Genomic DNA, 12703 nt, shown 5'->3' on the forward strand with positions numbered 1-12703 from the left:
TATAAGAAATTTGATGGAAAATATTTAAAATGGGTTAATTGGTTCAATGTTAACTTATCAATATTGATTCTTGCTTATGCCATTGTATAACTCAAGTTTAAATAGACAAGATTATAAAGAATCTTTGAAATCTATCAAATTTGTCACTAATCACTGTTGGAAATTGGCGTTGATGAAGGCAGAGGAATGGGTTGACTGAGGCGTACCGATGCACTAACCTTAAGAACAAATTCGCCTCTTTTTTTCAGTGCAACAGGATCAAACAACGGCGATGTTCTCCTAGGATTCAATAGTCTTCTTTTTCTCTAGTTCTTGCACCAGAACAGAGAAAATATTGAGCGCTCCAAAAACAAATGCCGCAATGCACAAAGGAAATCGGTGCATTCGTGTCTGCATCATGTGCCTACACGAGTTCAGAATTTTTAAGCCGAATTCCTAATCCAACCTTGAGATTTGCACCCGTGCGCCTGCGCGTGAGAGAGCATAACCACAAAACCAAAGTTGAAGAATAGTGGTATATATAAAGTGGGTAAAGTTCTTGTAAATAGGCAATGTGTTACTAAACAATATAGGAATGTTTTGAAAAACTAAGATGGGCTCAATATACATGGGCCTCCAACAATCACTCCTAGCTAGAACATTAAATTTACCTCTTCACTCTATTTTTACAAAATCAAGGATTACAACCATGTCACATGATACATATATATTCATTGTGGAATACTTATGTGATATAAAAATAAGAAATTAATATAACTATAGATTTTTTTTTAATCTTTAATTGTCTGTTTGAAGTAAAAAATACTTTAATTATTCATTTCCCACAAAAAAATATGTTCGAGTGACTTTATATAAATATAAAAAATTAATATAAACTATAGAATTTTTTTAATCTTTAATTGTCTGTTTGAGGTCAAAAATACTTTAATTATTTATTTGGCCCAAAAAAATCCAAAAATATTATTCGAATTGGGGAAATTTATAATTTTAAATTTCTAGGCTATCAAGTCAAATTGAAAAATAGCTCAATTAATTGATTAACTCCGTTGCTTAATTGATTCCCAATCAATGTATTTTCTTCAAATCCATATGGAAACTCAAACCTCAAGTATCTAAGACCAACTTCACTAACATAAGCCAAAGTTTATATATATATATATATATATATATCTTTGTCATGCAATTTCATAATTTAATCCAAATTCATTTTAGTGTGTTTGAATAAGAATATAATTAGCATTCAATTTTTTCTTTCTCAACTTTGAATAATAATTGTTTGGTAAAAATTATTTTCAATTAATGAAAACATTTTTTATCAAAATATTTTGAATAGCAAAAATAAGTAAATCATGCATTACCATCAAAGGTATGCAAATATTTTTAAAAATATTTTATGAAAAAATTATAAATTATTAATAAAAGCATTTCAAAAGCCAAGGAATACATGGATGGATGTAATCCTATTTTTAGGCATATGATAGGTAATTAGAAGTGTGTTAGATTTCTCCTAATTTTAGATTAAAAGGATATATGATAGTATTAGCACTACACTAATTTTTATTTTTAGAGACACATTTGTAGAGGAGGTTTTTAAAAAACCATCTGTATATTTAATTTTTTTATAAACCTATAGAGGGGTAGAGGGGTTTTTCTAAACCCCCTCTAATTTTCAATTAATAAAAAAAGTAGTCACTCACACAAATTGAACACTCACTAATTAGTATCCATTGAACACTCATTAATATCCATCAGATCATCTCCATTCACTCAGACTAACTTATTCAATTAATGGTTCTCCCTCACAAAAACGATAACATTGAGGTCTCTGCTTCACCACCAACGCCACCTTCATCTCTTCTAAGCGCGTCACCGTCGACATCACCTTCATCTCCATCTCTGCTTCGAGATCATTGAGGTCTCTACCAAGCACGTCAATGTCCATCTCAAGATCATTGACTCCTACTGCCCGGTTCAACGAAAACCAATGATGGTTTCGATTTAGGGTTCTAATTTCAATCAATTTGTGATGATTTTCTTCTTTGGGTTGTAGCTATTGAAGGTCTTACACTACAATGTGTTAGTGTTGTTCTCAAAGGCTCTGGCCAACATCAGGGCACAAATTTGTTCGGGGTTTTGACATAACAGTGACGATCACCGGAATCCAGCTAAAGCCATGCCGGTTCACCCTAGAAAGACTATCCAGGTTCATCTCTTTCTCAGTTTCTTTGATTTTGTCACTAATTTTAGTGTGGTTTTTTTTGTTAATCTTCTTGTTCTTAGGTTTTATGATTTTCTGATTATTTTTATTTTGATTTTGATTTGGCTATTGAAGCTTGAATATGTATGATACGAGGTTGTAAGTGTTTCTGAAGGTAATGCAGATTATATCTTGCTATTTTTTTTTAATTTATGGGATTGAACAGTTGAGGTGAGAGGAGGAAACGATTCTTCAGTAATTGAGGTAGATGATTTGTAGGGCTCTGTTATTGGTGGTCATTGTCTAGACTATGGAGATGCTGTTGGTATGACTGGATTAGTAGATGCGTAAGAAATATTCAGACTTCTTTTTATATAGTTATGTAAAACTAATTTATTGTGCTTGTATAATTCTTTGAAACTTTTGATTCTTTTTCTTTCATATGTTTGAACTAGTTGTTGTTCGTCCAGAAACTAAAGAGAGTGAACTAATAGTAATGACATGATTGTGAAGTTATATGCTTGAGAAAAGTATCATCTAAAAAATTATTTGATTAAGGTTATTTAAAACTGTTTAGTGTTGCATTGTTAGTGATTTGTTTGAAGATGGTTCAAAGTGTTGATGATATTGTTTGCAGGTTTTGTGTAGCAGATAATCTGAAAAAACTTTATGTGGAATAACTTGGTAATAGTTTCATCATGTTTTTATATGTTTAGGAAAGTTATCTATTTGTGATGATAGTGATCCTACATTCTTGTGATTGTTGACCTGGTTGGCTTGTAATTTTGATATTGAAGGATGGATTTGTCGGTGATGCTTTATTTTGTAACAAATGCGGAGAGACTATTTTCTTCATAGTTTAGTTTTCTTCTTACTCTTTAATAGCTAGCATCTTTTCATATCTTGATTTAAAGTATCAGGATAGGATATAATTGCAAGCATATGGTGTATTACTCTGTGTGGCTTAACTTTTTAAATTGCAAGGGAGGTATAAATTTTATTTGAAAGTGTGATAAATGGCCAATTTTCCATTTGAACCCTTGTTTTGTTTTTGGTAATACATGAAATAAGGGATAGTGCTGATGTTGTTATAGCTGTTGGTGGTGATGGTACTCTTCATGAGGTAATTGCATTAAGCTTAAAGAAAGGAACTTGTGTGTTTTTGGGACTTAAATCATTTAATATTTCTTGAAACAAAATTTGTTTAATCTTTCACAAATGAGAAGCATGCTACCATAGCAGCTTAATATTTAATGTGCGGCTCGGATAAGAGTGATGTATTCATGTGCCTGGAGAAGCAGTATTGCAGGATTATGGGACAATACAAGTAGAAGTTTCTGATAGAAATGGACATGGGGGAATGAGAATGTCCTAGTTAGCTAGTTTTCTTTTTGTAAAGATCAGATGGCATAATTATTTTGAAGGTAGTTGCTCTTAATGAACATCAAAGCCTGCCCCTCTTGTATTTATTGTGGAGAAGTATGCTAGAAAGTAGAAACTGTTCTTGTTGAGAAATAATTGAGATGGAACTGACTCGTCAATTTTCTTTCAATATTCTCAGTTAATAGTTTTAATTGATAAAGATAACAGTTAAGCTTTTTATTGGTTGGTTTCAACATGGAAGTTCTGTGTTGAATCTAGGTTAGATGGCAGTGGCCTGGTTAATTTTTGTAGATGGCTCTGCAGTTCTTGCTCAAAGGTATATAAGAAACTAGGGAATATTCGATTCATATGAATATAGTTCAGTGATGCTTTATGTTTAAATTGCATATTATCTACAGCAAACTGTCCAATGCAGTATATGTTCAATCAGTTCATTTGCGCAATTTGCAGGATTGAGATGAAACCCGGTGAAGGAACATTCATAAATAATGTTGGTTCATCAAAGAAGAAAAGATTTCATCCTTGGAATGAACTTTTGCTTTTCATAGATTGTAAAATAAAGCCTTCTCTAAAAATGCAACTTATATCTGCAGGTTTTGCAGGAAGACTTTACTAAATGTCGCATCCATTCACGACTGAGTTCCTTTATAGAGAGCAAGAATTCCACAGGACATGAGTTCTAGGGTGCAAAGGTGAGATGATATATGGGTGGCAATGCTGTTGAGTGTGTATCTTCATTGTGTTCTCTTCGAATCATATTTGTATCAATTTCCTTTGGACATATATTGTCTTGACAAGCTTGTTCTAGTTACACTTTTACCCATTTCTGTGGTGGTATTTTATTATTCTCCTATTGAACTAAGACTTAAAATTTGTTTCCCTAAATTGTGCATGGAGCACAGAACATACTGATCAAGAATTGCTTAATATCTTCTAATGTACAAAGGCATGTTAGTTATTTTCAACTAGTCTTAACTTGCATCTTTTCCTGTGCAGGTTGATGCAGCTGTTGTTAGATTTAAACTTAAGTTAATTTCAGATTATCCACCAGTAATATCCGCCAAAAGCTTCTTTTCAATGGTGAGTTTGCAATTTAGATTGAGTTATTTATCATCTCAGTTAAATACTAAGATGATAGGATAAAAAGAAGACACCTAAAAACCTCATGGCACTTATCCTTGCCTAGATTTTAATTAGTGCTATTGCTTAAGTTTCCTTCTCAAATTAAAAGGTATTCAATAAACATGAAAGTGGGTCAAACTTTAAGTTGTCATCTATGTGCTAATTAATTAATACATTGTTCTTTGGGATTTGGTGTATACACAATGAGTTTCATTTTTCTCCAATGTGATTTAAAGGTAAATCCCTGTTTGGTCTAGTGGCTATCATGATGTTGTTGATTGTTAAATGCTACTGATTGATAAAGATTTTCAGTTCTTTAAAGGTTCAACATTATTGGCTTTTATGTTCTAATTCTGAATTGATTCTTGAATGGGACAACCGATAGTTTTTATAAGTCAGCATGACCTATGAGAGTTTATCTTATGTTTATCAGCAACATTATTGGCTTTTGGTTATCCTTTGCTCTAATTGTCAATGTTCTTTGACATGCTGCTTTTTCTCACTTGCAGTTCTTCTCAACAACCCACAGATTTTTGATAGAATTTTTGGTGATGAATTCATTTTGGATATTCTTGGTTCTCTTGAATGTATGTTTCTTTTTTTTATTTTCCCATTATTGTGATGTCAAGGTAAATTATTTCCAAAAATATATGTTTTGGAAGCTTATGCTATTGACCTTGACAAAGCTCATGATATAATACCCAACTTTCTATAATACATGGCCTTCATTAAATTAAGCAATGTGGAGGATAAGATTGTTTTATTTTATTTTTTTTCCCTGAGAGTGATTTTATTTTATTTCTTGCAATATGATGGTTTTATACCCATGCATGTGCGAAATTTTTTTGTGAGCATAAATTTTGACTGCATTTATGACAATATAATTTGTCCATGTTTCAATATAGGCTTTTTCAATGGGAAAATAGGCACCACTATTAGAAACTGGAAATCATTTTGATTTAGAATTCAGCATAGATGTTTCACTTGAGAACAGTTGAGGTTCAAATGTCCACAAGATGTGCATCTCGCATCTCTTCTCTAATATTTAATATGCTGTTAATTAGAGATATTTAGAAGTAATGTTTCTCCATTTTTGCAGTTGTAGACATAAATGTTGGTTTCCAATTGGCATCATTAGAGAGATGGTGCTGCTCTTTAGTTGATGCAATAACAGTGATTGGATTCTAATAGAGTAGTTTCCGTTAGCCTTTATGACTATTTGATGGCCTTGTTCGCACCATTATGCTAGTGTGTAGGAAGCCACCCTAGTGTATCTTTGTATACAACTTCAGAATCTCAAGTTTTGACTCGGAAAATTTATGTCAGAATAGTGCCTGATCATATTTTGCAATCTTACAAAGAAAACACTTCTTGTGAGTTACACGATTTGCCTAATCTGCCATGCCAGGAATGTGTAGGTTCAAAATAAATTTAAATTTTACACTTCCAGGATTTTATGGGGCAAATTGTGTGGTGTCATTTTTGTATTCTTTTAGTGTATCATGCTGATTAGTTACTCACTTCTCCTTGACTTGTTTATACAGATGATCCTTACATACCTCCAGTGCAAAATCATCGGTCTTTCTTGAAGGAGTATGTGATTTATAAGGAGGTAAATTTGTTTTCCTTGATACATGTAAATCTATAATTTACTCTATATTTGGTACTTGAAGAGTTGAATTTGTTTGCAGGCAATCACTATTAAAGATCCTTTGGTATTGTCAAAGATTCATCAAACCTATTGAATTGGTTATATAAAGGTGAGAAGGTTTACCTTCATGAATATTTTGACCATGATCATTTTCTTTATGCTTATGTCATGGGTTCTTTCTGATTTGTCAGGATGTTATTTTGCCAGGAGTATTGGATGAGGTAACTATTGCAAGTCCCAGTGCCATCATTTAAGCAAATAATGCTACTGTGAGGATCATAGTTTTAATGCTGTACATTTTAATCTAGGTTGATGTTATCATCATCATGTGATACTGTATTTGATACAGGTTGTTTTGTTGCTAAAAGATGATATTTCCTTTATTCAAGAATTATTTGCAAGGATGAAATCGCCCTCCATATCTGATGAATCAAAGAGGAACTTGGTAACTTTATTTTCCCTTGTACTTTTCTTCTGTTAACAAACCTATAAAGCATTTGTCTTCCTTGTATGTTGCCTTCGCCATTGTTTTTCAAATCTTGCACATGATATGTTATTTGTGTTAGACATTAGCCTTGTTAAATTCAATAAAAAAAATTTATGCTTTTAATTGGTTCTTTCCTAGCATGCTTAACATTGGATTTATTAAAGAGACATCTCTTTGCACCTTTAATTTTTCTTTACCTTTTCTCTTTCTTCTTCTTTTTTTCTGTTGTTCTTGTGAGGTTTCTTTTTTATCCACGTGAGCTCATACATTAGTTCACAAGATTTGGATATTCCTTTCAAGTTGGAAAAGATTTGAGATAATCTAGAATAGTTGTTTGTAATTGGCTTTGATTAGTTTAATTTTTTTTATTTGGGAGAAGCTTGTTGTTGCTAAATTTCTAATTAATTGTGGCATTTGACTATGGAGATGATTGACATCAGAGATAAGATCCTTGGCTTTGTTTGGACCTTGGATCTCTTGTTTGACCTTCCTAGAAGGATGAATGAATGATCATTCATTAACTATGTAAAAAAGATGATGTATTAATAAAGTAATAAAGATGATTTGCATGATATATAATCTCTAAAATGATTCTTTCCAATATACAATGGTGTTCTTTTTGAATATTCAGCTTTCTAATTATTCAGATTCGATTGAAACCCGTCTCAGCTTTAACCAAACCAGCTGATATACTTAGGCTGATTCTCGTGTGTTGTTTTCCTGATGATTTGCAGGACAAATGGGCTAAGAACTTGTACCTTGCATCAATGTGCTATGGTCGTACTATATCTTGATATATATTTAATTGGCTAAAACCTTCATCAAGGTCTGACAGTAGGGTTTCTCCTGCTACTTCTCAAGTACTTGTACACGGAGCCATGCTTGAAAAACTGGGAATGGAAAGCTAGAGGCAGGCCGTTCTAATCTTATTTAATGCCATGCTTTGTATATTTTGGGTCTGCTTTATGTTGACAAAATACTTTGAATTACCATCATATATCTAGTTCTGGTGGCCTGCCAAATTAAAGAAAAACTCACCTTATACTGGTTATTTTTTTGCTTTATCTGTGTTGCCAACTTTTGAAACTCTGATGAATCATGGTAGATATATATATATCAGCTCACCTTATACATGAATGTATTGAAAGATTCATTTTTTCGATGTATAGATTAAATAAATTTATTTATTATTAGTAGGAAAATAAATTAAAATTTAATTTAATTAATGAACAAATTTAGAGGGGGTTATAACCACCTCTAAAATATGGATATGTTAAAAAATAATAGTTTTAGAGGCGGTTATAACCGTCTCTAAACTATTGATAAGGGTATAAGAAATCATTAGCTATAGAGGCGGTGATAACCGCCTCTAAAGCCATTGGTAAGGGTATGGTAAATCATTAGCTATAAAGGTGGTTATAGCCTCTAAAGCTTGGTAAGAGTATGAGAAATCATTAGCTAAAGAGGCGGTTATAACCGCCACTAAAGTCTTTTGTAAGGATATGAGAAATCATTAGATATAGAGGCGGTTATAATCGCCTCTAAAGTCATTTGTAAGGGTATGAGAAATCATTAGCTATGGAGGTGGTTATAACCACCTCTAAAGCCATTGGTAAGGGTATGAGAAATCATTAGCTATAGAGGCGGTTATAACCGCCTCTAAAGTCATTTGTAAGGGTATAAGAAATCATTAGCTATGGTTATAACCATCTCTACTCTTATTATTAAAAACCGCTTCCGTAAATAAAAACTACCCCAACGGTTAGTACAAACCGGCACTTTCGGCCTGATACGAGGCGGTTTAGAGGCGGTTGAAAAAACCAATGCTATAGCTATAGAGGCGGTTTTAACCGTCTCTATAGGGCTTTAAAACCAATGCTATAGATTCCTTTTTGTCTCTTTTTAGGCAAACCACATTATAATAACTATTAAGTTTTTACTATGAAACATTTTACAACTAAAACTATTATTAAAAGTAAAGAATAAAAATATGGTAACGTTGGGTCAGGCCTAAAGAGAAACATCGGTCTAGAGATTGGTTATGGGCTATGCAAGCCCGAGGCCCACCATCAAGCGGGCTTGAACCATATATGTATCCTCAAAACCAAAGTTCTACTTCTAAATTTGAACCATATATGTATTTCAATATTGATTTGCAATATTTTGATGTGTTCTTTTTTCACTTATTTGATCTAATGGATTAGAATTATTGGAAATGGTTTTTAAATTTTGTTATTCCATAAAGAAATGATATATATATATATATATATATATTGCATTGTATTTACAAAGAAATATTAATAAAAAGATATTTCTAAAAACAAAAATTTGGTAGATTTTTTTTCATACTCTTTTCGCTTTTTACCCTTGGGCCAACCTAAATAAGGAAATAAGTCCGCAAAATAAATACTACCAACATCGCAAACAATGGGATATAAGCTATGGGCCGTATTAGATCAATTAAAGATGTCAAGATATAAACAATCCTAACGCATGATTCTAATTAAACCATGCTTATGTTCGTGTTTGGTTGGACTTAAATTTGTTTGGATCTAAATAAATGACACATATATTTACTGAAAATCTGAACTCGTGTAGGAGCATCATGCAAGGGGGGTGCAAATCTCATGGGTGGATTCAGAATTTGGCCTAGAAATTCAGAACTCGTGTAGGCGCATTATGCAGGGGGGTGCAAATCTCAAGGGTAGATTAGGCCCATCATGTGGACCTTTTCATTTGTTTTTTATTTTTTGAAGAGACACAGCTTTCAGATAACTTCTTCTTCCTCATCTTTTCATCTTCTCTTCGCTTCTCTTTTCCTGCAACTACAAACTGAGCAACTCAATATTCTCTCTGTTCTGGTGCAAGAACCAGAGAAAATGAGACTGTTGTATCCTGGGAGAACATCGTCGTTGTATGATCCTGCTGCACCAAAAGGAGGCGAATTTGTTATTAAGGTCAGTGCAACTACACGCCTCAGTTAGCCCGCTCCTCTACCAACAACAACGTCTATTTCCAACAATCTTAAGAACAAATGGAGAACGTCATGACCACTGCAAAATCGCTTCCGAATGTCTCCAAAATCGATCAATTTGCTGGAACGTTTTTCAAACGATGGCAACAAAAGGTGTACTCCACGCTCGACATGTTCAATCTTGCACACATACTGACTGAGCCGATGCTGGAGACAACATCACAAGACTTTGAACAGACCTTACCAATCTGGGAAAAAGGTAAAAAGATCTGTCGTCATACTAAACTCAGTACCCTCTCCAATGTTCTGTACGACATCTACTATAACTTCAAAACTGCAAAAGAGATCTGTGATTCAGTACACAAGAAGTACGTAGTTGAAGATGGAAATCAGAAATACGCAATAAGAAATTTTTCTGATATTCAAATGACTGAAGATAAGGATGTGTCATCACAAATTCATGATTGTCATCTTCTGGTAAATGATCTCAAAAATGAAGAAATCATCTTGCCTGATGCATTCATTGCTGTCTTCCTTATAGAACGTCTACCTGAATCTTGGAAACACTACAAGAACAATCTGAAGCATAAAATGAAATTGATGACTCTTGAAGATATCATTCTGCACATCTGAATTGAAGAGAAGAACCACCAAATTGATAATGCAGATAAAGTCAAAGAATTCTCATCCAAAGCAAGTTTTATTGAAGGAGGATCAAACAATATTCAGAATTTCAATAGACAACTCAAGAACTTCAAAAGAACCGGAAACAAATTCAAAGGCTCTACACAAAGATTCAAGGGACATAAGAAGGACGGCTTCAAATCTAATAATAATTTTCAAACTACTTTCAAAAAGAAAGGTGCGTGTTATGTTTGTGGTAAACCAGGGCATTATGCATCTCAATGCCATTACAAGAAAGAACCAAATGAGACAATTCCTAAAGTCAACATAACTGAAGGAGGTAATGATGAAGTCATAGCTGCTGTTGTTTCTCAAGCACTTATGGTGTCAAATGCAAAAGAGTGGATCATAGATTCTGGAGCCACGAGGCATATTTCTACAGATAGGAATGCTTTCTAATCTTACATTCCTTTAGCCAAAGGTGAGGAACAAGTGTACATGGGAGATTCATCTCCATCTCCGGTTCTTAGAAAAGGAAAGGTACCTCTAAAACTTACATTAGGAAAAACCCTAATTCTGAATGATGTGTTGCATGCTCCTGATATCCGTGTTAATCTAGTATCTGTCTCATTGCTTGGAAAGGTTGGAATAAAAGTCGCCTTCGAGTCAGATAAACTAGTAATGTCTTAAAGTGGAATTTTCATTAGGAAGGGGTATTGTAGCCAAGGTTTATTTATTCTGAATGTACTCAATGTTAACAATGGAAATAAATCATCTTCTTCTGCTTACATAATGAACTCAATTGATTTATGGCATTCTAGAGTGGGACATGTGAACTTTTCATATATTAAGAAAATAAGAGAATTAGGCTTAATTCATAACATGACAGATTCTAATAAAATTGACAAATGTGAAATATGTGTAGAATCTAAATCAACCAAAAAAGGTTATAAGTCAATTGAAAGAGAATCTAAATTGTTAGGTTTAATTCATTCTGATCTAGGTGATTTAAAACATTATATGACTAGAGGAGGTAAGAAATATTATATTACTTTTGTTGATGATTTCTCTAGATATACTGTTTTATATTTGCTTAGATCAAAAGATGAAGCATGTGAAATGTTTATAAAGTATAAAATTGAAGTTGAGAATCAACTAAATAAGAAGATCAAAAGGCTTAGGTCAAATAGAGGTGGGGAATATGAAGATAATTTCCAGAAAGCCTTTTGTGAAAACCATGGTATAATACATGAGACTACTCCTCCTTATTCACCTGCTTCTAATGGAATAGCTGAAAAGAAAAATAGAACACTTAAGGATATGATGAATACCATGTTAATTAGTTCATGTGCTCCTAATAATTTATGGGGAGAAGCTATTTTATCAGCCTGTCATATTCAAAATAGAATTCCTTTTAAGAAGACTAGTAAGACTCCTTTTGAATTATGGAAAGGGTATACACCTAATTTAAAATATCTTAAAGTTTGGGGTTGCTTAGCAAAAGTATTATTACCTAATTCTAAAAAGAGGAAAATTGGTTCCAAAACTTTTGATTGTATGCTAATTGGATATGCTTTGAATAGTGTTGTATATAGATTCATGGTTGTTAAGGGTGACATTATGGAACCTAATACTATTGTGGAGTCTAAAAATGCAGAATTTTTCAAACATATTTTTCCTTTGAAATCATGTGTTGGTAATATTGCAAATTCACCTCATATTACTCCTAATACTGATTCAGCAAATGTTGATGGTTCTAATTTTAAATTAAGGAGTAAAATGACTAGGAAAGAAAATAGTTTTGGAAATGACTTTATTACCTTTCTTGTGGAGGATGATCATTAATCTTATTCTCAAACTATCACCTCCCTTGATGCTGTGTTTTGGAAGGAATCTATTAATAGTGAATTAGATTCAATTTTATCTAATCATACTTGAGAATTAGTAGACCTACCGCCTGGTTCTAAAACCATAGGTTGCAAATGGATTTTTAAGAAAAAGCTTAAACCAGATGGGTCTTTTGATAAATATAAAGCTAGATTAGTAGCTAAAGGATATTCTCAAAAGAAAGAAATTGATTACTTTGATACTTATGCTCCTATTACTAGAATTTCTTCTATTCGTATTTTAATTGCATTAGCTACTATTAACAATTTAGTTATTCATCAAATGAATGTTAAGACAGCTTTTCTAAATGGAAATTTTGAAGAAGAAATATATATGGATCAACCCGAAGGGTATATGATTCCTAGCAACAAGCATAAG

General features: G+C 32.7%; 1 long non-coding RNA gene across 12 annotated transcripts; it reads left to right on the forward strand.

Annotated features, from left to right (window-relative positions):
• The first annotated feature begins 1785 nt into the window (after positions 1–1785).
• On the forward strand, positions 1786–7904 carry LOC120279377. 12 transcript variants are annotated; one of them, XR_005541893.1, is made up of 11 exons: positions 1786–2203; positions 2333–3896; positions 4031–4070; positions 4174–4272; positions 4577–4660; positions 5212–5289; positions 6247–6314; positions 6394–6462; positions 6545–6622; positions 6703–6798; positions 7575–7904. It is a non-coding gene; the product is annotated as an uncharacterized LOC120279377 (long non-coding RNA). The 12 variants fall into 12 exon arrangements; XR_005541888.1 differs by having other exon boundaries at positions 2333–4070; XR_005541890.1 differs by having other exon boundaries at positions 4031–4272.
• The last annotated feature ends 4799 nt before the right edge of the window (positions 7905–12703 follow it).

Source organism: Dioscorea cayenensis, chromosome 16, assembly GCF_009730915.1.
Source record: "Dioscorea cayenensis subsp. rotundata cultivar TDr96_F1 chromosome 16, TDr96_F1_v2_PseudoChromosome.rev07_lg8_w22 25.fasta, whole genome shotgun sequence".
NCBI lineage: Eukaryota > Viridiplantae > Streptophyta > Magnoliopsida > Dioscoreales > Dioscoreaceae > Dioscorea > Dioscorea cayenensis.